Raw genomic sequence first — 23,118 nt, 5'->3', positions numbered from 1 at the left:
CATCTGTCCCCACCATAATTTACCTTCCTTAACTCCAATTCCATCCCTCTTCTTGGCCACGCTCTGAGGCTGAACCAGACTATTCACAAACTTGGGATCGTATTTGACCCTGAGATGAGTTTACAAACCCATATGCTCTCCACTACCAGGGCTGCCTACTTCTTCCCCAAAAACATTGCCTAAGCTCTGCTGCTTCTGTCTCCCTCATGTGCTTTTGTTCCCTCTCTACCTGGCTATTCCAATTCCCTCCTGGCCAGCCTCCCACCTTGAACTCTCTGTAAACATGAGCCCATCCAAAATCTGCTGCTAACTTGCACCAACTTCCAGTTACCCATTAGCTATTCCGTGCTGATTTACAGTTGCTTTTGGTCCCCCCCCCAAAATTAGGACGCTCCTTAAAACTGACCCTTTCGACCAAGCTTTTGGTCACCTGTTGTATTATCATTTAACAAAGGTGTCAGTTTTTGTTTGTTAATGTCCTAGTAAACATCTTTGGACATTTTACCATGTTAAAGTTACTATATAAATGAAAGTTTTTGTTGTCAGATCTTAGGACCAGAATAACATATGATATAAGGTGATTATTAGAAAGGTGAGAGGGGACAGGAGGAAGGACTTTTTCACCCAGAGGGTAATGGGCTTCTGGATTTCACTGTCTAAGTTTCTTGTTGAGGTTGAAATGCTGAATTCATTTAAAAGGTACCTGGATCTGCATCTAAAGTTGTGTAACCAGCAAGGGGACTAGGTGCTGGAGAGTGGGAATAAAATGAGTGGCTAGTTTCTTTTTTTTAAATTTAGAGTGCACAATTCATTTTTCCCAATTAAGGGCAATTTATTGTGGCCAATCCACCTAACCTGCACATCTTTGGGTTGTGGGGGCGAAATCCACGCAAACACGGGGAGAATGTGCAAACTCCACACGGACAGTGACCCAGAGCCGGGATCAAACCTGGGACCTCGGCGCCATGAGGCAGCAATGGTAACCACTGCGCCATCGTGCTGCCCGCTAGTTTCTTTTGGCCAGTGCAGATACGATTGGCTGAACAGCCTCTTTATGCACTGTAACCTTTCTATCGTTCTTTACTATGGTGCTACCGTCGCAATAGACATGACACCAACATCTTGCAAAGTCCATGACACCAATTGAATTTGAAGGAATGACCTGGTTGAACAGGTAGCTGCTGGTGACCATGGCTATGCCCTGTAAACATTGAGTGAGTCCAAAGGAAATCACAAATAAGGGGCTGTTTTAGCACAGTGGGCTAAACAGCTGGCTTTGTAATGCAGAACAAGGCCAGCAGCATGGGTTCAATTCCCGTACCGGCCTCCCCGAACAGGCGGTGGAATGTGGCGACTCAGGGCTTTTCACAGCAACTTCATTGAAGCCTACTTGTGACAGTAAGCTATTATTATTATAAACTCACGTCTCCACCAACGTTCTGGTGAGTGACAATTGTGCGGAGAGATCGGGGAGAACCAGGCAAAGGCCTCTCACAAAAGGAAAGCAAAGCACTGTGGATGTTGGAAATCTGAAATGAAAAAGGGAAATGCTGGAAAAATGCAGTGGGTCTGGCTGCATCATCTTCAGAGAGACATATTAGACTCAAAATAGTAACTGTACTTCTCTCCACAGGCCTGCTGATTCTTTCCAGCATTTTCCATTTTAATTCTCTCCTAATTTGTACTGCTGGGAATTACCTCGGGCATCTCCCAATTGCCCATTGTAAACTGGACAGATGATATTCTGAAACCATAGGTAGACATATAAATGAGGTTCTGACTGTTTTCCACTTATGTTACAGTAAAACCGAGGAACATTCGAATGGTCATTGACCTGGCGAGGCCTTCATTAGAATCTAACGCTAGTTACCTGCCCCACGGGTCTTCACGCCAGAAAAGATGATCTCATTGGTGGATCTATCTCAGCTCAGCAGCTCCCCGCTAATGAGGAGAGCTATGAAGATGATCCCGCAGAGCAAACCCGAGACAGCACCCAGCTATGACACCACGCAGACCAGCTCCACGATTCAGAGATGCTCACTTGGCCAGACTCCTGTATACGGTGGAGTCCAGATGGGATACCTTTTTCCCCCGTGCGGGTCGGAGCGTCAGCCACAAGGCAGCTGGTGCCACTGGGAGGCAGTGGCAGCAGCCATCAACAGGGGGAGTGTTAGCAGGAGGACCTCCACCCAGTGGATCACGGTAGCATGGCAGCATGGTAGCACAGTGGTTAGCACAGCTGCTGCACAGCTCCAGGGACCCAGGTTCGATTCCCGGCTGGGTCACTGTCTGTGCGGAGTCTGCATGTTCTCCCCGTGTCTTCGTGGGTTTCCTCCGGGTGCTCCGGTTTCCTCCCACAGTCCAAAGGTGTGCAGATTAGGTGGATTGGCCACGATAAATTGTCCTTAATGTCCAAAATGGATAGGTGGGGTTACTGGGTTACGGGGATGGGGTGGAGGTGTGGGCTTAGGTAAGGTCCTCTTTCCAAGGGCCTGTGCAGACTCGAAGGGCCCAATGGCCTCCTTATGCACTTTAGAGTCTATGATTCAGTGCTGCACATAGCAAAATGACCTCCATCGGTCAACAGGGGTGAGTTGGCATCAGGTCCTGATACAGTCCCGTCTGCCACCCCCGAACACCCACCTCCCGATGACCCTGCCTCAACAACCCTATACTTGGCACCTCCTACCCCACCCCAGCACAATTCTGCACCCGTACTCCAGCACACCCTGGCACCCACCAGCACACCACACCCATGCCCAGCAGTGGTGTCTACGCCTGTTCCCTGCCATGCTCCACTCAAGATACCCTCTCTTTGAGCCCGCAGAAGTTGGCCCACAACAGATGGAAGAGGGCCCAGATAGGCGGTGGAGTGCTGGACATCAGAGTCATCACACCCTACCAGGAACGAACCATGGAGGCTGTGGGGGTGGCCAAGGACAGATCGTCCAACGACATTGATATTGACCTGTGCTGCAGAAGTGGGTACCCACCAGCCCCCGCCCTGATGACTTGTCACACGTGAGTTGTACATGCCAGCATGCTGTCCGTCCCTCTCACTGAGCACGTCTCTATTCTCCCGCAGGATTCTATCCGATGGTGTTGGTCCATCTGGAGTGGTCCCCCCCCCTCCCTCCCCCCCCCCCCCCTCCCCCCCCCACCATCCAAGAGAACACCTCTGAGGAGAGCTCCCATCGCCGAGGCATCCCAGCTGTCACCTGCACCTTCCACCAGCGCAGAGACACATGCCTTTGTGGGCAAATGTGGTGGACAGGCTTTTGGGGCACAATCTAGTGAGCATCACACAGTTGCTGATGGACATCAGGCAGAGTCAGGAACATCCAGGGGCGTCGGCAGTCAGAGGTCTGCTAGACCCCAGAACGCAGTTGGGTCCCAGTCAGATGTCGGCCTCTGGGCAATCTATCCTGGAGCTGATGCAGACGTTAGGGTGCAACCATGAGATTCAGAGGGGGATGTCAGTGACACTCCAGCGGGTCCATAGCCAATTGGAGGAGTCCCAAAGGCTACAGGTGCAGGATATTGCACTGGCAATGCGTGGCACCGAGGCCAACACTGCTAGGATGTAACCCTCTGTGGAAATCCTGGAGCATGATGTCAGCACCATGAGTGGTGATATCCAAGGCGTTGCTCTATCAGTGATGGCCATGGCTGAGCACCTCGATAGCATGTCCGAGTCACTGAGGGATGTGTCCCTGATGCAAGAGGACCTCGAGGCGCTGCAGAGCTTGTCCCAGTCACTGGGGGACATGTCCCAGTCTCAGATGGACCTTGCTGGGGCGCTGTGGAGCGTGTCCCAGTCTCAGATGGACCTTGCTGGGGCGCTGTGGAGCGTGTCCCAGTCTCAGACGCACCTTGCTGGGGCACTGTGGAGCGTGTCCCAGTCTCAGACGGACCTTGCTGGGGCACTGTGGAGCGTGTCCCAGTCTCAGACGGACCTTCCTGGGGCGCTGTGGAGCGTGTCCCAGTCTCAGATGGACCTTGCTGGGTCACTGTGGAGCGTGTCCCAGTCTCAGACGGACCTTCCTGGGGTGCTGTGGAGCGTGTCCCAGTCTCAGATGGACCTTCCTGGGGCGCTGTGGAGTGTGTCCCAGTCTCAGATGGACCTTGCTGGGTCGCTGTGGAGCGTGTCCCAGTCTCAGATGGACCTTGCTGCGTCACTGTGGAGCGTGTCCCAGTCTCAGATGGACCTTCCTGGGGCGAGTCTCAGATGGACCTTCCTGAGTCGCTGTGGTGCGTGTCCCAGTCTCAGATGGACCTTGCTGGGTCACTGTGGAGCGTGTCCCAGTCTCAGATGGACCTTCCTGGGGCGCTGTGGAGCGTGTCCCAGTCTCAGATGGACCATGCTGGGTCGCTGTGGAGCATGTCCCAGTCTCAGATGGACCTTCCTGGGGCGCTGTGGAGCGTGTCCCAGTCTCAGATGGACCTTCCTGGGGCGCTGTGGAGCGTGTCCCAGTCTCAGACGGACCTTCCTGGGGCGCTGTGGAGCGTATCCTAGTCTCAGATGGACCTTCCTGGGTCGCTGTGGAGCGTGTCCCAGTCTCAGATGGACCTTGCTGGGTCGCTGTGGAGCGTGTCCCAGTCTCAGATGGACCTTGCTGGGTCACTGTGGAGCGTGTCCCAGTCTCAGATGGACCTTCCTGGGGCACTGTGGAGCGTATCCTAGTCTCAGATGAACCTTCCTGGGTCGCTGTGGAGCGTATCCTAGTCTCAGATGGACCATCCTGGGTCGCTGTGGAGCGTGTCCCAGTCTCAGATAGACCTTCCTGGGGCACTGTGGAGCGTATCCTAGTCTCAGATGCACCTTCCTGGGGCACTGTGGAGCGCATCCTAGTCTCAGATGAACCTTCCTGGGTCGCTGTGGAGCGTGTCCCTGTCTCAGATGGACCTTGCTGGGTCGCTGTGGAGCGTGCCCCAGTCTCAGATGGACCTTCCTGGGTCGCTGTGGAGCGTGTCCCAGTCTCAGACGATCCTTCCTGGGTCCCTGTGGAGCGTGTCCCAGTCTCAGATGGACCTTCCTGGGGCGCTGTGGAGCGTGTCCCAGTCTCAGATGGACCTTCCTGGGTCGCTGTGGAGCGTGTCCCAGTCTCAGATGGACCTTCCTGGGTCGCTGTGGAGCGTGTCCCAGTCTCAGACGGACCTTGCTGGGGCGCTGTGGAGCGTGTCCCAGTCTCAGATGGACCTTCCTGGGGCGCTGTGGAGCGTGCCCCAGTCTCAGATGGACCTTCCTGGGTCGCTGTGGAGCGTGTCCCAGTCTCAGATGGACCTTCCTGGGTCGCTGTGGAGCGTGTCCCAGTCTCAGACGGACCTTGCTGGGGCGCTGTGGAGCGTGTCCCAGTCTCAGATGGACCTTCCTGGGTCGCTGTGGAGCGTGTCCCAGTCTCAGACGATCCTTCCTGGGTCCCTGTGGAGCGTGTCCCAGTCTCAGATGGACCTTCCTGGGGCGCTGTGGAGCGTGTCCCAGTCTCAGATGGACCTTCCTGGGTCGCTGTGGAGCGTGTCCCAGTCTCAGATGGACCTTCCTGGGTCGCTGTGGAGCGTGTCCCAGTCTCAGACGGACCTTGGTGGGGCGCTGTGGAGCGTGTCCCAGTCTCAGATGGACCTTCCTGGGGCGCTGTGGAGCGTGTCCCAGTCTCAGACGGACCTTGCTGGGGCGCTGTGGAGCGTGTCCCAGTCTCAGATGGACCTTGCTGGGGCGCTGTAGAGCATGTCCCAGTCTCAGATGGACCTTCCTGGGTCGCTGTGGAGGGTGTCCCAGTCTCAGATGGACCTTCCTGGGTCGCTGTGGAGGGTGTCCCAGTCTCAGACGGATCTTGCTGGGTCGCTGTGGAGGGTGTCCCAGTCTCAGATGGCCATTGCCAAGGCGCTCTGGTAGCTGAGGACCGTGTGAACGGTGAGTCTTGGAGTCAGTGTGTGGAACACGGTTTCATGACAAAGCTAGTGATACCAGTAGGTTGGCCGGCTCTCTGGCCCCAGACCCTCCAGAGGACGCCCACCTGGGGCATCAAAGACTACAAGACGCAGTAAGCAGCAGGCTGCCTCCACCTCCCCCAGTTGCCCTCTTCCCTCCACCGACCCCAGGCCCCCAGGCTTGCTGGTCCTTGACCTGCACCGCCCCCCCCCCCCCCTCCCCCCCCCCTCCCAATCCCAAGACAAACCATGTGTAGGTGATGGGTGCGAGCAAGCACTCAGCAGACGAACAAGAGACAGACTATGGTATAGATTGAGGGGCACCAGAGCTCAGCTCACAGTGGGTTACCATCACCCTGGAGTGATGTAACACAGGCCCTGAGGGGGCGGAACAGGACAGACACCAGCTGGTAATGTCACCTGGACCAGGCGCTGGTTCGACCCCTGGTTCTCACATCCACCCTCTGGTCACGGGGATATCACCAGTGCTGTGGCCTAACTCTGTATGTTTGAATGTTGGCTGCTGCCTCTGTGGTGTCCATGCCTTCAGTTTTCAGGCAAAGTGTCCATGTCTCACAGTCTGATTGGGAGTTACACTCGGCTGTGACATGGCACGCCTACCCATGGGAATCCACTTGGGAGCTGTGAAGTGTGCACTAGAATTACAAATCCCCAATTAACAATAGCTTTCAGCTGTGCGACCAGCGGCTGCTACGGTCAGTGGGGGTTAAAGTGACCATAACCATATTACCGTGGATGAGGCTCTGTCCTGGCTATGGTCGATGGGATGAACAGGCAGCAGCCGGAGCTGGCCCCGTTATGGGTATACATGATCCGGGAGGATGTCATGCCGGACCGGTGCTGGGCCACTTGCACCCCAGCCCAGCGGGGGCCCCCCACCGATGGCGGCCCACCCCCCCAACCGGGCCCATTCCCCCCCTGCCAGTGGCTCTTCCCCCCCCGCCCCTCCCCCCCCCCGCCCCTCCCCGCCCTCCACCGAGCTGATTGCCAAAGATGGCTAATCACCTCCTTTGATCCCCACAGAAGCCATTGAGCTAGCTTCAGATTTTTAAATAGGTGTACTAAATGGCACCCATGTAACTGCCTGTTGGGGAGCCGGTTAGATCATGTGAGGCCATTTGATAGGGGGTTCTTCCTTTAATGGGGTGAACATTGGCCTAAATTGGCGATTATTGGTTTTTTGCCAAGCTGCGGCAAGATCCGTATCTCGCCAACAGTAGCGGTATTCCCGATTTCGGCCTCTCCCGCTATCTAACCGGCTTGCACAAATTCATGCCTGGCCCGACGCAGCTGTTAGATCACGCCCGTTAAATCCCTTACAAAACATTTTTTTCTTTGCAAGTTTTAAGGCTGGTGCCACTCCTGCCCATGCACCTCACCCTCCACCAATACTACCTCCTGACCCAATCATCACACTTCCTGATAGCCTGTTTTCTCGATAGCTCTTTCAACCACTTTTCTCTGGGCCTTTTATTCTTCTTCACTGGCGAGCTGACTGTTCGTGCCCACAGCTCACCACCTTGATGATAATGAGCTCCAGTGCCAAATATTAGATATGCCTTGGGTCTCACCATTCAAGTGCAAGGGTGGTTCACTGAACCCCTCCCACTCCTGTCCCTGAGCATGCTGAATTTCTTGATCTTTAACTGTGAACTGTACAGGGTGGGTACCACATGGTCACAATGCTTAAAAAATAATTACACACTTCACATACACAGGGTGGGTGGGGGGGGGGGGGGGGGAGTTGCCTGGCCCGCAAATATACCTGAGCTAAGTTCTCATCAATTCTATAGTAAGGAATGACATTGGCAGTGCCTGAAATGTTAAGTGTTATTTATAACAGATAAATGATACAGCATAATGATGTAGGGATCAATATTGCAATGATTCATGCCGTGTATCAAAGTGCAACCGATCATTGTGTAGCAATGCACAAGACTCGCTAAAACCCCAAATATCTTGCATTTGAGGGACCTCCCGGTAATATGACATCAGTAACACCTCAGTCAACAGGTGACTGTAAAAAAATGTTGATCCTGGATTGTCTTCTTTTATGCTATCACCTTTCCTTCTAGTTATTTGTTGTTCTCCAGCCAGCAGCCTTCCATGACAACTGCTGCGCAGCATTCCAGCCCCTGACCCTATGATAATCCAGTGCACTTGACACCATTAGCTGGAACACTATCAAATAATGTTCATGCGCTGAACTCGTATTACCACATGACGCCAGCTCTTTCAGGTTGTCTCCAGACATTGTTGGCCCCACAGTACGCCATCCTCCTTACTCCACTGTTATCACAGCTGTTAAATAAAATGGGCGGGATTCTCCGTCCCGCCGTGCCTGTTTTCTGGTGAGGCACACCCCCTGCTGGCAGCGGGATTCTCCGTCCCTCCAGCCGGACAATAGGGTTTCCCACTGTGGGCAGCCCCACGCACAGAAATCCTTGGGTGTGGGGGTGCTGCAAGTGCAATGGAGAATCCCCCCCAACAGAAAATCCAGCCCATGGTTCTTGTTGAAGACCCCAAACTGTGAAGTTTGGAACAGAAGTCCACAGAAGTTTTAAAAATGTGAACGTGTGTTCCAAGATAAATGTACTCCCACATGTGAATATGCACCAATTTGCATCTCCTGACTGTATTGTGTTCACTTTGTTCAGTTGGTTGGGGCAATATAATTGGCCTCAGTGCCAAGAGGTAGAGGAAAGGTAGGTCTTAGATCGTAGAATTTACAGTGCAGAAGGAGGCCATTCGGCCATCGAGTCTGCACCGGCTCTTGAAAAGAGCACCCTACTTAAGTCCATGCCTCCACCCTATCCCTGTAACCCAGTAACCCCACCTAACCGTTCTGGACATGATGGGTAATTTAGCATAGCCAATCCACCTAACCTGCACATCTTTCGACTGTGGGAGGAAACTGGAGCACCTGGAGGAAACCCATGCAGACACAGGGGGGGAATGTGCAGACTCCACACAGACAGTGACCCAAGCCGGGATTCAAATGTGGGACCTGGAGCTGTGAAGCAATTGTGCTAACCACTGTGCTACCATACCGATAGGGTTCCTTCTTCTTTTTTAAAAAATAAATTTAGATTACCCAATTATTTTTTCCAATTAAGGGGCAATTTAGCGTGGCCAATACACCTACTCTGCACATTTTTGGGTTGTGGGGGCGAAACCCACGCAGACACGGGGAGAATGTGCAAACTCCACACGGACAGTGACCCAGAGCCGGGATCGAACCTGGGACCTCAGCGCCGTGAGGCGGTTGTGCTAACCACTAGGCCACCGTGCTGCCCTGGGTTCCTCCTTCTAATTACAATCCAGTGACCATTAGGTTAAGTGTGGAAGCTGGCTGAGGAGCGGTTTAGACTCTGATGTGGTCCATATTTCCTGAACTCTGTGACTTCGTCCTTGCCAACTCCCAGTGCCAAGGCCCTGACTTGAAGAATGGTCACATGATTGAGTTACTTGAGGGGAATTGAGGGAGCAGCACGGTAGCACAAGTGGATAGCACTGTGGCTTCACAGCACCAGGTTCCCAGGTTTGATTCCCCGCTGGGACACTGGCTGTGCGGAGTTTGCACGTTCTCCCCGTGTCTGCGTGGGTTTCCTCCGGATGCTCCGGTTTCTTCCCACAGTCCAAAGATGTGCAGGTTAGGTGGATTGGCCCTTAATGACCAAAAAGGTTAGGAGGGGTTATTGGGTTACGGGGATAGGGTGGAAGTGAGGGCTTAAGTGGGTCGGTACAGACTTGAAGGGCTGAATGGCCTCCTTCTGCACTGTATGTTCTCCAGCATCAGTTGGTACCTTCTGCAGAGGAGGGGAGAAAAACTGGTGTGGCAGGAAAATCTTCTGTTGTAAAAAAAAACAATCGAGTTGTGAATTATTTTAAAGAACTGAGTCCACTGATTGTGTTTTATCCCTTGCCAACTATTTTAACTCTGATTGGAAAAAAGATCATAACATATTTCTTCAGTCATAGAGTGCAGCGTTCTGCATTTTGGTCCCCACACCACAGCTACATAAGTAGCTTTTTGCAGTAACTTCTTATCTATAATGCTGCACTCAGCAAATACAGCACGGAGAGATGCTCACTGTAAGCAATTGGTTACAAGAAGAATATTTTATCACAAGATTTATAAAATGTCAGTGGTTGTTAGTGGTTTGAAACTGATTAAAAGCAAAGGATGCCACAGAATAAAAATGAATTGAAAACCAAAAGGAAAGGTTTCTAAATAGGAACTTACGTTTTTGAACTTTCAAAGTTAGATTTACTGTACAGTTGAAAAACTCTTAGATGTGCAGGAAGTACCTAACGAACACTGTAAACGGTGTCCAGCACATGCGATTGCCATATTCCCTGTGAAAATATGGTTGTTCAAATTCTAGGGCCCTACATTTAATCTTGAAAATGGGCCCAGGGATTCTGATATGTGGCTAACCCTCGCCCATTGTTTCCGGTGTAGGCATCATATAAACCTTTGAATGAGTGTAAATTGCAGCCAGCACTAAGGACGCTGCTGAGTGCTGCACTGCTGAGTGGGGTCCCAAAATTGTGAAAGGCGAGCACGAGTTCACGCACTACAGCCTGTATCCCTTAACTCAGGGTGAGATTCTTTGGCCCTTCCTGCCAGCGAGATCTTCTGGTCGTGTTGAAGGAGACCCCCGCCGTGACGGGAAGGGCGAGCCATGCAAAAACACCATAAACATAGGCAAGACTAATAGATCAACGAGGAGCCAACTCCGCCGCTGTAAAACACACTGAGGGGATTGGGATGGGGAGTGGGGGGGGGGGGGGGGGGGGGGGGGGAACCTGAGATGTATTTTGGCTGAAGCAAGCACTGTTAGTCATTTAAAAAGCAACTTTCCCTTGGCCATAGACACTAGAATGGTCTAACAATTGCACGCCAAGATTTTCCAATGCTGCATTGTAGGCCTTGCTTGAGGAGGTACAGAGTGGGAGCTACATCATTTAGTAAAAACCTCAGTGGACACAGGGGGATCAGAAAGCGGTGGTGGACAATGCCAGGAAACTAGTCTCATGTATCTGAATGTGGTGCTGCCAGAAATTCAATGACTTCACACAAGTGGTCAAAGTCAGTAAATGCATCCTTCAATGACCTGCCCACCAGCCTGCACGACTGCTCTGTGCAACACATTCCCATCTCTCACCTACAACTAAACTCCACCAATCATTGCTCACACCTAACACTCATTACCCTCAAATACTTAGGATTGCTAGAAGCCTCACACCTACATCTCACAGCTTGCACACATTGACAGTCATTCAGTCATGAAAACCATATCCCCCAATGCATATTGCACCAAAATCTCTTGCACGACAAGGTGATTCATAACTGACAAGATGCTGCATCAGCACCAAAGCAGCAAGGGACTGGCACCCTAAAAGTCTTTTTGAATACTGGTATCCACAGCTATGGTGGCATGTCATCATCCCCATAGATGAAGGTTTCTCACCCTCACTAAAGTGACCACAACTGAGGCGGTGTCCTGAAATAGAGCTGAAATCTTTGAAGATAACATTATGATCATTCCTAATCCTCTTCTGCACATCCACCATCCCCCTATCCCTTACCCCTCAGTCTCTTGTGATGTACAAGCTTTGAATAGTGAAAGCATGCACCACTTGGCTTCCTCTACTCCTCGCAGCAAAAACCTACCCTTGTGCCTTTCTCCTTTCCGATACCCAAGAACGGTAACTCTGGCCTGGCAGCGGTGGGCGGGCAGGACGTGATCATGAAGAAACACCGTCACTTGCTCTCATATTACAACCACCAATTTAGATTCTGAAATTGTAAATACTGCATGGATATCTGAAGTGGTGGTGTCTGCATGTGGTAAGACACCAAAGACATGTGTGCTTCAGCCAGGGAAGTAGGTAAAGGTAGTGCAGGTGCCAGTTAGCCAGACTAGAGTTTATGTTTGAGGAGTCAGGTGAGGACTGACGGATGTTGCTTTGACACCCTGGGTCAGAGCAGTCAATACCAGCCCCACTTGACTCAAAGTCACAACACTGTTGAAATTAACTTTTATTTTTAAAACACCAAGATCTTTGGTTGCCCAATAACTACAGTCACCAGGTTTGTAAATTCAAACACAATTAACTTTTTATTATTAGCTGTAACTATAGTTAAGTAGGCAACACTGGGTAATTGTTATCTAATCTCTAACCCCCCCCCCCCTTTAACTCACCCCACCCTCGACACACACACATACTGACAAACGCAGAGGGGGAATAGGGGTGTAAAATAATCATGAAAATAAAAGGATGAGTCTTTTGTTTCATAGGGATGTCTTCCATTTAGTTTTCCCTTCAGTATAGGCTTTCGTATAGATATTATCTTTTCTTTCAGCTTATAATGGTTTTCACTGTAGACTCAAAGAAATGGCATTTGAGAGAGAGAGAGAGAGCTTCTTCTTTCTGGGTCTAGAAGCTTCTGCCTTCAGACAGTAGGCAGCAAAGGAGATGGAGCGAGAGAGAGAGCTGTTTCCACCTTGAGGATCCAGTAGCTTATCCTGGATTCACCCTAAGAAACCCCACCTAACAGGAGCCATTCACTGACAGTTGCCAAGCAGAATACTGTCCCCAGCCAATCCATTGGCCACCAGCCAACCAATCAAAATAAACCCCTCCAATCTCTTGGGTGCCATAAAGTTTGCGTTATTCAACCCAAAATACAAAACTTTATAACACAGTGCACTATTTTGACACTTTGATTTCCTTACTTCCTCTGCTTGGCTTAAAGCCATTAATGGACCAAAAATGATAAAGACAAAATAAAAGAAATAGGAACTAAAGACATCAACAGTGTGTATTGTAACAATATGTATATTGTATGGGGGGTGAAGGGTTAACACTTTAATGTAAATACTTCTTGCCACCAGATGGTGATCAAGAGCAGTCACACATATATCACGTGATGACCCTTGATTCCAGGAGAAGGTGTTTAAACGTGAGATAGAGTAGTTGTGTATTTTAGAGTTCTGCAGTTAGAGTAAGCATGGTTTATTTTAGCAACCTTATACTTTAAGAATACGTTCAAATCTTATTCAAGTAGTGTTAATAAATCAGCGTTGTTAATTTACTTAGTTCAATGTTCTTTGTTTAACACGCGCATTCAAGATATCCAGACAAAGAAAACAGAGAACATCACATGTACATTGGCAGGTGGTGCATAACTGACAAGGCACTGCCGCATGTACATTGTTTGGTGCATTGGAAGGTCTGCCAGTACATTTGTGTTCAATGTCAAAGAAACTGGAAGAGCACAGCACAAACTTGGCAGAGGATTTTGCACTGAATTTGAATTCCATCATCTCAAGCCTGAAAGCTGTGACTAACTGCATGAGACAACTTCCTAACCATGGTGCAGTATTTGATGGCTGATATCTGAGCTTACTTTGGAGCACAAGCAGGAGCCACCCCAGTGTGCAGGTGCTGCAATTGAAGTTCAGGCTGAAGTCATGCAGAGTCACCTTGCTGCCTCACAAACTCAGACTACTCTCACATAAGTTTAGCTTTCCGGTACAACGGCTTAGCTTACTGCCAACATAGCTGTGGAGACAGTCTTCAAAAGGACTTTTAGGGTGTCATAACAATCTAGTAATCTGTCCTCTTCCTTTACTGTCGCTGGGTCTAAATCCTGGATTTATCTCCCAAACAGCACTGTGGGTGTACCTACATCACAGGGACTGCAGTGGTTCAAGAAAGCAGGTCACCATCAACCTCTCTGAGGAAATTAGTAATGGGCAATAAAAATGTTCATCTCTAGTGTTGGCCACGTCCTGTGAAATTTATTTTCTAAAAGCCTGCTTAGGCACTACTGCTGGGTTTGTCAGTGGAACAACAGAGCATAAACTTGTTGTCCTCTCTCAACTAAACTTGACTTGTGGTACCTGTAAAGTGGCATGCATGCAATCAACAGCACCCTGCACCATGTGAAGCCTGCAATCCTGGTGAATCCATGCACTCACTCTGCCTCCTTCTCTCTAGAGAGAGAATGAAATGTATTCAGCTCTCTTGGAATGTAGAGCCTCAGTGACCTTCCATACACAACAGTGGAAGGAGTGGTAGATTTCAATGTGAATCCCCTTAATGAAGTGGACATGTTCCTTGCTGAGGTTGTGGTAAGAAAATGGCATTTTGGGTAGATTTGGGCCTTCACCCATTTTTTCTTCTCCCTCTTCCAGAAGCATGTCCTGCTTTTGGTCACATCTGCTCGTTCTCCCTGTATTCTTGCTGTATTGCAAGGCCAATGTAAATTGTTGCACCACTGACTGGGAGCAAATGGGCTGTGAGAATTCTTAAAGTCTGGACAAAGTCGTTCAGCATGTGCCGCAGCATTCTTTGTAGTTACAGTTGCGTTACAGTACCGTCAAAACAACCAAACATTTTAAGTATTTGTCATTTGGTAGTACAGAACTTTGGGTTTGGTGAAAAGGGCATTTTGGCAAAGTTTTTCATCTTGCACTCACCAGGACAATCTCAAGATTACCACCGTCAGGAGAACCAAAAATGTTATACTCTATGAGAATAGAATGCTGATTGGACAGCAAATGGATTCTGATTGATAAAGGAATTGCCGTGGAGAATGCACCAGTTGATGTTGACTGACAGTCCAGACATTGTTTGAAATTTAAACCAGGCAGCTTCACACTAATTTGTCAAGGAATCGCCCTGATGGATGAACCAGCAAATGGTTAGCATTTATTTTGCTTAACAGAAATATGTGCAATAGAGCACTTCTGGTGGCGGCCATGGAAGAGTAGATCGCACATTTGATAGCTCCCTCCTGTGATGGACCTTTGGACCTTTATCTCTCGTTTCTTTCCGGATTTTATTGGATAAATCGGTGAAGAGTGAGATAGTGAAAAGAAATCCCCCTCCAGTGTATGGAGAATTGGACCAGAAGTGGCCGTGTGAGAAGACAAAGTTCTACAAGGAAGACGCGAACAGAGCTGGCAACACGGGAAAGCATGGCAGAGAAGCAGGGTCGCGGGGAGACGGCGCAGCGGTCGACGGAACAGCTGGTGAAGTTTTTTGAAGATTGCTTCCCCAAGCTGAAGAAAACACGCTGGACCCGATCAAGGCTTCGATTGATCAGGTGGTGCAGAATCAAGAAACCCACGGATGTGTGATCCAGGAGGTGGGGAAAAAGGTGTCGGAGCACGAGGAATACCTAGCCGTGCTGGAGACCAAGGGGGAGATGAAGAATGACCACCAGGAAAGAATGTAGGAGAAGCTGGAGGACCTGGAGAACAGATCCAGAAGGCAGAATCTGAAAATCGTCGGCCTCCCTGAAGGCAGTGAGGGACCGGATGCAAGGGCCTATGTGATGAACATGCTGGAGAAGTTGATGGGGGCTAAGGCATTCCCTCGGCCCCTGGAAGTGGATAGAGCGCACAGAGCCCTCGCAAAGAAGCCCTGAGCGAACGGCCGCTGAGGGCGATGGTGGTACGTTTGCACCGATTCCTGGACAAGGAACACGTTCTGTGGTGGGCCAATAAAGAACGGAGCAACAAGTGGGAGAATTGTGAGCTGCGCATTTATCAAGACAGGGATAGGGCAGGGATTTGGCCAAGAGGCGAGCTGGGTTTAATAGGGCAAAAACGACCCTCTTTAAGAAGGGGGTGAAGTTCGGGATGTTGCACCGAGCCCATCTGTGGGTCACATATGAGGAACGGGATTTTTACTTCGAAAAACCAGATGATGTATGGACTTTCATCAAGGAAAAAAGACTAGAGGTGAACTAAAGACATTGAATCCTTGGAAAGTATTGCGGTGGCGATTTGTTGAAAATCACTTTTGTGCTTGTTTGAATAAGTAGTGTTATGTGCAATAAGGAGCCCCCCAACCAGGCTGATTACATGGAACATTAGAGGGTTGAATGGGCCGGTCAAGAGGGCTCGCGTGTTTGTGCATTTGAGGGGGCTGAAGGCGGACGTGGCAATGTTACAAGAGACACACCTGAAGGCTTTAGACCAAACTAGATTGCGAAATGGGTGGGTTGGCCAAGTATTCCACTCAGGGTTGGACTCAAAGACCAGGGGGTAGCGATCTTGATCAATAAACTAGTGGCATTCGAGGCAGGGAGAATCGTGTCAGACATGGGGAATGGATACATAATTGTGAGTGGGAAGCTGGAGGGGATGCGGGTGGTAATTGTGAACATACATGCTCCGAATTGGGACGATATGGAATTCATGAGGCGGGTGTTAGGTAAGATCCCAGATTTAGAGTCACATAACTTGATGATGGGGGGAGATTTGAATACATTCATTGATCTGGAATTGGATCGTCAAAATCCAGGACAGGGAGGGTGCCAGCTGCGGCAAAGGAATTGAAGGGGTTTATGGAACAGATGGGGGGAGTAGACCCATGGAGGTTTGCACGGCCATGGGCGAAGGAGTTTTCTTTTTTCTCCCATGTCTACAAGGTATACTCTCGCATCGACTATTTTTCTGAGCAGGGCTCTAATATAGAGTGGTGGAGACTGAGTACTCGGCAATCGCAGTGTCGGATCATGCCCCACATTGGGTGGATCTACGGGTTAGCTTGGAGAGAGGGCAATGCCTGCTGTGGAGTCTGGATGTGGGATTGTTAGCAGACGAAGCGGTCTGTGGGCGGGTGAACAAGTCCATCCAAAACTACCTGGAAACAAGTGATACAGGGGAGGACTCTGCAGCAACGGTTTGGGAAGTTTTGAAGGCAGTGGTCAGAGGGGAATTAATCTCAATACGGGCCACAGAGAAAAAGAGGAATGGGCTGAGAGGGATAGGTTAGTTGAGGAGATACTCCCGGTGGACAGGAGATACTCGGAGGCCCCGGACGCGGGTTACTGAGGGAATGGCGAAGGTTACAGGCAGAGTTTGGGCTGTTGACTACAAGGAAAGCGGTGGAACAGCTGAGGAAGGCAAAGGGGGCGATTTATGAGTATGGGGAAAAGGCTAGCAGAATGCTCAGAAAAAGGGAGGCGGCCAGGGAGATAGGGAGAGTAAAGAGTAGAGGTGGGATCACGATCCTGGACCCAGTGGGAGTGAATGAGGTGTTTAAGAACTTTTATAGCAAATTATATGAGTCGGAACCCCCGGCTGGGGTGGAGGGGATGCGGCAGTTTTTGGGCCAGTTGAGGTTCCCGAGGGTGGATGAGGATCTGGTGGAAGGGCTGGGAGCCCAATTGAGATTGAGGAAATAATCGAGGGGCTGGAGGGCATGCAGTCGGGCAAGGCGCCGGGGCCTGACGGCTACCCGGTGGAATTCTATAAGAGGTTTTCAGAGATATTGAGCCCACATTGGTGAGGACATTTAATGAAGCAAGAGAGAAGAAAATCCTCCCTCCAACAATGTTGCAGGCCTCGATTTCATTGATCTGGAAACGGGAAAAGGATCCGGAGCAATGCGGGTCATACAGGCTGATTTCTCTACTGAATGTGGATGCCAAACTGCTGGCTAAGATACTGGACAAGGTTGGAGGATTGTGTCCCGGGGGTGATAGGGGAAAACCAGACGGGATTTATAAAGGGGAGGCAACTCAAGGCCAATGTTCAAAGGCTTTTAAATGTTATTATGATGCCCTCAGAAGAAGGGGAGATGGAGGTGTTGGTAACGATGGATGCGGAGAAGGCTTTTGATCAGATGGAGTGGGATTACCTGTGAGAGGCGCAGGGAAGGTTTGAGTTTGGTGAGGGCTCCGTTGACTGGGTGCAGTTGCTCTATCAGGCAACAGTAGCGAGTGTGCGTACGAACCGGATGAGGTCGGGGTATTTTAAACTACACCGAGGGACGAGGCAAGGGTGCCCCCTCTCCCCGCTACTGTTTGCTCTGGCCATAGAGCCATTGGCCATGGCGTTAAGAGCCTCTAGGAACTGGAGAGGGCTGGTTCGGTGGGGGTGGGAGGGGGGGGGTGTGTGGTTGGAGCACCGGGTCTCGCTTTACGCAGATGACCTGCTCTTGTATATTTCAGACCCATTGGAGGGGATGGGGGATGTTATGCAGATCCTTGGGGAATTTGGTAATTTTTTGGATTATAAATTGAACATGGGGAAAAGCGAGATGTTCGCGATCCAGGCAAGAGGGCAGGAGAAGAGACTGGGAGAGCTGCTGTTTAGAATGGTAGGAAGGAGCTTTCAATATCTGGGAACCCAGGTGGCCCGGTACTGGGAGGAAAGGGGGGCGATCTATGGGTATGGGGAAAAGGCCAGCAGAATGTTAGCGCACCAGCTCAGAAAAAGGGAGGTGGCCAGGGAGTTAGGGAGAGTAAAGAGTAGGTTTAACCACACAAGTTAAACCTATCCTGGCTTGTAGAACAAACGAAAGAGGACTTTAAGAGATGGGACATGCTCACGCTATCACTGACGGGGAGGGTACAGACTGTGAAAATGACAGTCCTCCCCAGATTTCTGTTTGTCTTTCAGTGCCTCCCCATCTTCATCCCAAGGGCCCTTTTCAAGCGGGTGCATTAGGTTATTTTGGGCTTTGTGTGGGCGGGTAAAACCTCGCGAATGAAGAAAGTGCTGCTGGAGCACTGTCGGGGGGAGGGTGGGTTGGCGCTGCCGGACTTTTGCAATTACTACTGGGCGGCTAATATAGCCGTGATTAGGAAGTGGGTAGTGGGGGAGGGGTCGGTGTGGGAGCAGATGGAGGCGGCGTCATGTGAAGACACAAGTTTGGGAGCACTGATATCGCCACCTCCTCCGTTCTCGCCGGCCCGATACTCCACAAGTCGGGTGGTGGTGGCGGCTCTGAGAATCTGGGGGCAGTGGACAAGACATAAGAGAGTGGAGGGAGCATCAGTTTGGATCCCGATTTATAATAATCATCGGTTTGTACCGGGTAGGCTGGATGGTGGGTTCCAGAGATGGCAAAGGGCAGGATTCTTTTTTTAAAAATTTAGATTACCCAATTATTTTTTCCAATTAAGGGGCAATTTAGTGTGGCCAATCCACCTACTCTGCACATTTTTGGGTTGTGGGGCGAAACCCACGCAGACACGGGGAGAATGTGCAAACTCCACACAGACAGTGACCCAGAGCCGGGATCGAACCTGGGACCTCAGCGCCGTGAGGCAGCTGTGCTAACCACTAGGCCACCGTGCTGCCCCGCAAAGGGCAGGAATTAGAAGGATGGGCTTTCCCAGCTTGAAAGCCTTGGAGGATAAATTTGAATTGCCAGCAGGGAATGGGTTTAGGTATTTGCAGGTGCGAGACTTTCTGAGAAAGCAGGTTCCGGCCTTCCTGCTGCTGTCGCCACGGGGATACAGGACAGAGCAGTCTCCAGTACCTGGGTGGGAGAGGGGAAGGTTGGATGTGGAGGAAACTCCAGTGGAGGAGCTAAAGGGCAAGTGGGAAGATGAGCTAGGAGGAGGGATCGAGGTGGGTCTGTGGGCGATGCCCTATGCAGGGTTAATACCTCCTCATCATGCGGCAGGCTCAGCCTGATACAATTCAAGGTATCCACCGGGCACACATGACGGTGGCCCGGATTAGCAAGTTTTTTGGAGTAGAGGACAGATGTGCGAGGTGCGCGAGAAGCCCCCAGCAAATCATGCCCACATGTTTTGGGCATGCCCAACGCTTAGAGAGTTTTGGCAGGGTTTCGCTAAGGTATGAGTCCACGGTACTCAAAACACGGGTGTTGATGAGTCCGGAGGTGGAGATCTTTGGAGTGTCGGAAGAGCCGGGAGCTCAGGGGGCGAAAGAGGCTGACGTCTTGGCCTTTGCCTCCCTGGTAGCTCGGAGACGGATCTTATTAATGTGGAGGGACTCAAAGCCCCCGAGCGTAGATACCTGGGTTAGTGACATGGCTAGGTTTCTCAGTCTCGAGAAAAGCAAGTTCACCTTAAGAGGGTCAATGGTTGGGTTCACCCAGAGGTGGCAGCCGTTCGTCGTGTTTCTCGGGGAAAATTAAAATGTCAGCAGAAGCAGAATTCCAAAGGTGGGGCGGGGGGGGGGAGAGCCGGATTGTTGTTTTATGTTTGGGGTGTGTGAAGATTGGGATGGGAGTGGGAATGTTTATTGTGCCATGCTTATGTCGTGTTATTGTTATTATTATAAAAACTTGCAAATACCCTAATAAAAATATTTTAAAAATAAGAAATATGTGCAATATATTTTTTGTCTGCAAAGAACAAGATTTACCGACCAACCCGTCACATGTTTTTTGGTGGAGGAGGTGGCCCGCCAACGCAATTTTCTAGTCGCACTGTTGTCAACAGGATTTCCCATTGACTGCATCCCTCTTCGCCGGGAAACCTGTGCGCCTGGAATAGCCTGCTCGCGTGAACGGCCGGTAAATTCCACCCCAGGGCCCTGTGTATTAGTATATGTCGCTTCCATTACATGTAAATGCACCACACTGTGAGCCCAGGCAACAATCTGAAATTGATTGTCAGTCTAATTGTTTACACACTGAGGATTATTTAGCAAATGCTGTCCAATTGCATCTAATTTTGGATACCAGGAGCGGGATTTTCTAGCTCTTCTATGGTGTGTTTTCTGGCAGCAGCGGCAGTTTGCTATTGGCTGCTGACAAGAACTTCTGGTCCCGGTTGTCTACAGCATTTTGTGTGGCTCGCCCGTCCTACTACCAGGGAACCACCGTGGGGGATTCCCTTTGGCAGCACTGGAAGATCCCATTTGTGGGAAGGGCTGGAAAATCCCACTCTGTATTTTGAAATTTGCAAGCACAGGCTGGTTGAGTATGGTCTGTGGAAGGTTCATGCTGTTCCACACATCAAAGGGACAGGAATAACCATTCTTTTTTTAAATAAATTTAGAGTACCCAATTATTTTTTCCAATTAAGGGGCAATTTAGAGTGGCCAATCTACCTATCCTGCACATCTTTTGAGTTGTGGGGGTGAAACCCACGCAGACAGGGGGAGAATGTGCAAACTCCTCACGGACAGTGACCCAGAGCCGGGATTCGAACCCGGGTCCTCAGCGCCGTAGGCAGCAATGCTAACCACTGTGCCACCGTGCTGCCCTAGGAATAACCATTCTTAACAACCGTAACTATATCAAAGAAATGCAGGCCATTCTTAATTAGGGGTCCAAATTTGCATCGATTAGACTCATGCCGCCCAACATCGCTAGACAACATTGCTCGAAAGTAAGCTAAAAAATTGTTTGCTGAATTTCGCCTAAGAGTGATGAGCTGCCATGTGATATATAAGACCATAAGACATAGGAGCGGAAGTAAGGCCATTCGGCCCATCGAGTCCACTCCACCATTCAATCATGGTTGATTTCAACTCCATTTACCCGCTCTCTCCCCATAGCCCTTAATTCCTCGAGAAATCAAGAATTTATCAATTTCTGTCTTAAAGACACTCAATGTCCCGGCTTCCACCGCCCTCTGTGGCAATGAATTCCACAGACCTACCACTCTCTGGCTGAAGAAATTTCTCCTCATCTCTGTTCTAAAGTGACTCCCTTTTATTCTAAGGCTGTGCCCCCGCGTCCTAGTCTCCCCTGCTAATGGAAACAACTTCCCTACGTCCATCCTATCCAAGCCATTCATTATCTTGTAAGTTTCTATTAGATCTCCCCTCAACCTCCTAAACTCCAATGAATATAATCCCACGATCCTCAGACGTTCATCGTATGTTAGGCCTACCATTCCTGGGATCATCCGTGTGAATCTCCGCTGGACCCGCTCCAGTGCCAGTGGATGATAATGGCATAGTGTAGGTTAGATGGCCTTTAGTTTTTGACTTCCCATGTCGGTGCAACATCGTGGGCCGAAGGGCCTGTACTGCGCTGTATCATTCTATGTTCTATGTGGAAGGTTTGCACATTTGGAAGCATTTAAAATATTAGAGAAATCCTGGCATACAGTGTCCCAGTAAAATAAATTTTGATTTTGATAGAATTCAATTATGAAGCAATCAGATCTGGAAGTAATATTCCAGCTAATAAACTGGAGCCTTATTTTTACACTTTATATTATTTTACTCAGAGGTATGCGTCAGTTAAGCATACAGCTCTAAATCCAGCTACAGTTTTAGCCTGCTCCTATATAACGGAACACAATCCCTATATACAATTAAATAGGGGTGGCATGGTGACACAGTGGTTAGCACTGCTGCCTCACAGCTCCAGGGACCCGAGTTTAATTCCAGCCTCGAGCGACTGTGTGGAGTTTTCACTTTCTCTCCGTGTCTGCATGAGTTTCCCCCGGGTGCTCCAGTTTACTCCCATATGCAGGTTCGGTGGATTGACCAAGCCACATTGGCCCTTGGTGTCCAAAAGGTTAGGTGAGGTTACGAGGATAGGGTGGAGGCGTGGTATGACAAGGTTCATCCTCACAGCTCACTGTGCCTGTATATGTGTGGGCTTCCCAAGACACAAAAAATTCATGTCCCTTTACTGGTTCTGCACAGCCTGAATTGACCAAATGTTTGGACGAATTGTTACAACCAATTTACAACCAATGTTCTCTACACAAGCACTGGGGCTCTCATCAAAATGGTGTCCACAGCAGCCAGCACCAGAAATGTCCAAACCTGGGCACCAATCTTTTAAGGCAAAGAGGCACTGTATTGCTGAAAAACCAGCACTTCCCATCGGATTTTGGGGCAAAGCTGCTTTAATCTGTTTAAGGTATTCATTAACGACAAATATCTACACATGTGGATGAAATATAGGCACTTTGATTTAGAGGTAAACATCTGGCTGACTATCAAATATTTCATTTTAATCCTCTCAGCTTTGTTTTCTGATAAGCTGAGCAATGCATTTGTTTGTATCGCTCAAACTGTAAAGCACATTCAAAGAACACTTTAAAAAAGTCAGAATTAGAAAACTGTGGTCTGTAGAGTGAACATTTCTCATACTGTCGACCAACAGGAAGAATAGTCAGTGATAAGATGGAAACTTGTATTTCTTCCCACATCCTCTCCCAAAATAGTTGAAAATGCTTTCTATCTTACCAGCTTGAAAAACATGCAGTGTCCCTCATTGCTGACCTTTGAAGTGACTTGGAGTCAATTGAGGAGCTTTTCTAATGGTTGCGATACTGTTTGAATGTCATAGTCCTGTTGAGTGAACAATTACTGGTTTATCCTCAAATTTCAGATACTTTTCTTCATTGCGACTAATGACTCATATGATTACACTAAATGCTGGAAGGTAACAACTGTGCACAGTACC

At 49.7% G+C, this 23,118-nt stretch overlaps 1 protein-coding gene across 1 annotated transcript in view; it reads right to left on the bottom strand.

Moving 5' to 3' along the window:
• Positions 1-22,916, bottom strand: part of LOC119972600 (extracellular sulfatase Sulf-1-like) — a 690,773-nt gene extending 667,857 nt beyond the window's left edge. The window contains exon 1 of the mRNA XM_038809548.1: positions 22,899-22,916. The gene's annotated coding sequence lies outside the window, so the exon portion shown is untranslated. The remainder of the gene's footprint in view (positions 1-22,898) is intronic.
• Positions 22,917-23,118: the final 202 nt, after the last annotated feature.

The sequence above is a fragment of the Scyliorhinus canicula genome, chromosome 10 (genome assembly GCF_902713615.1).
Source record: "Scyliorhinus canicula chromosome 10, sScyCan1.1, whole genome shotgun sequence".
NCBI classification, from domain to species: domain Eukaryota; kingdom Metazoa; phylum Chordata; class Chondrichthyes; order Carcharhiniformes; family Scyliorhinidae; genus Scyliorhinus; species Scyliorhinus canicula.
This window is presented reverse-complemented; position numbering and strand designations above follow the sequence as displayed.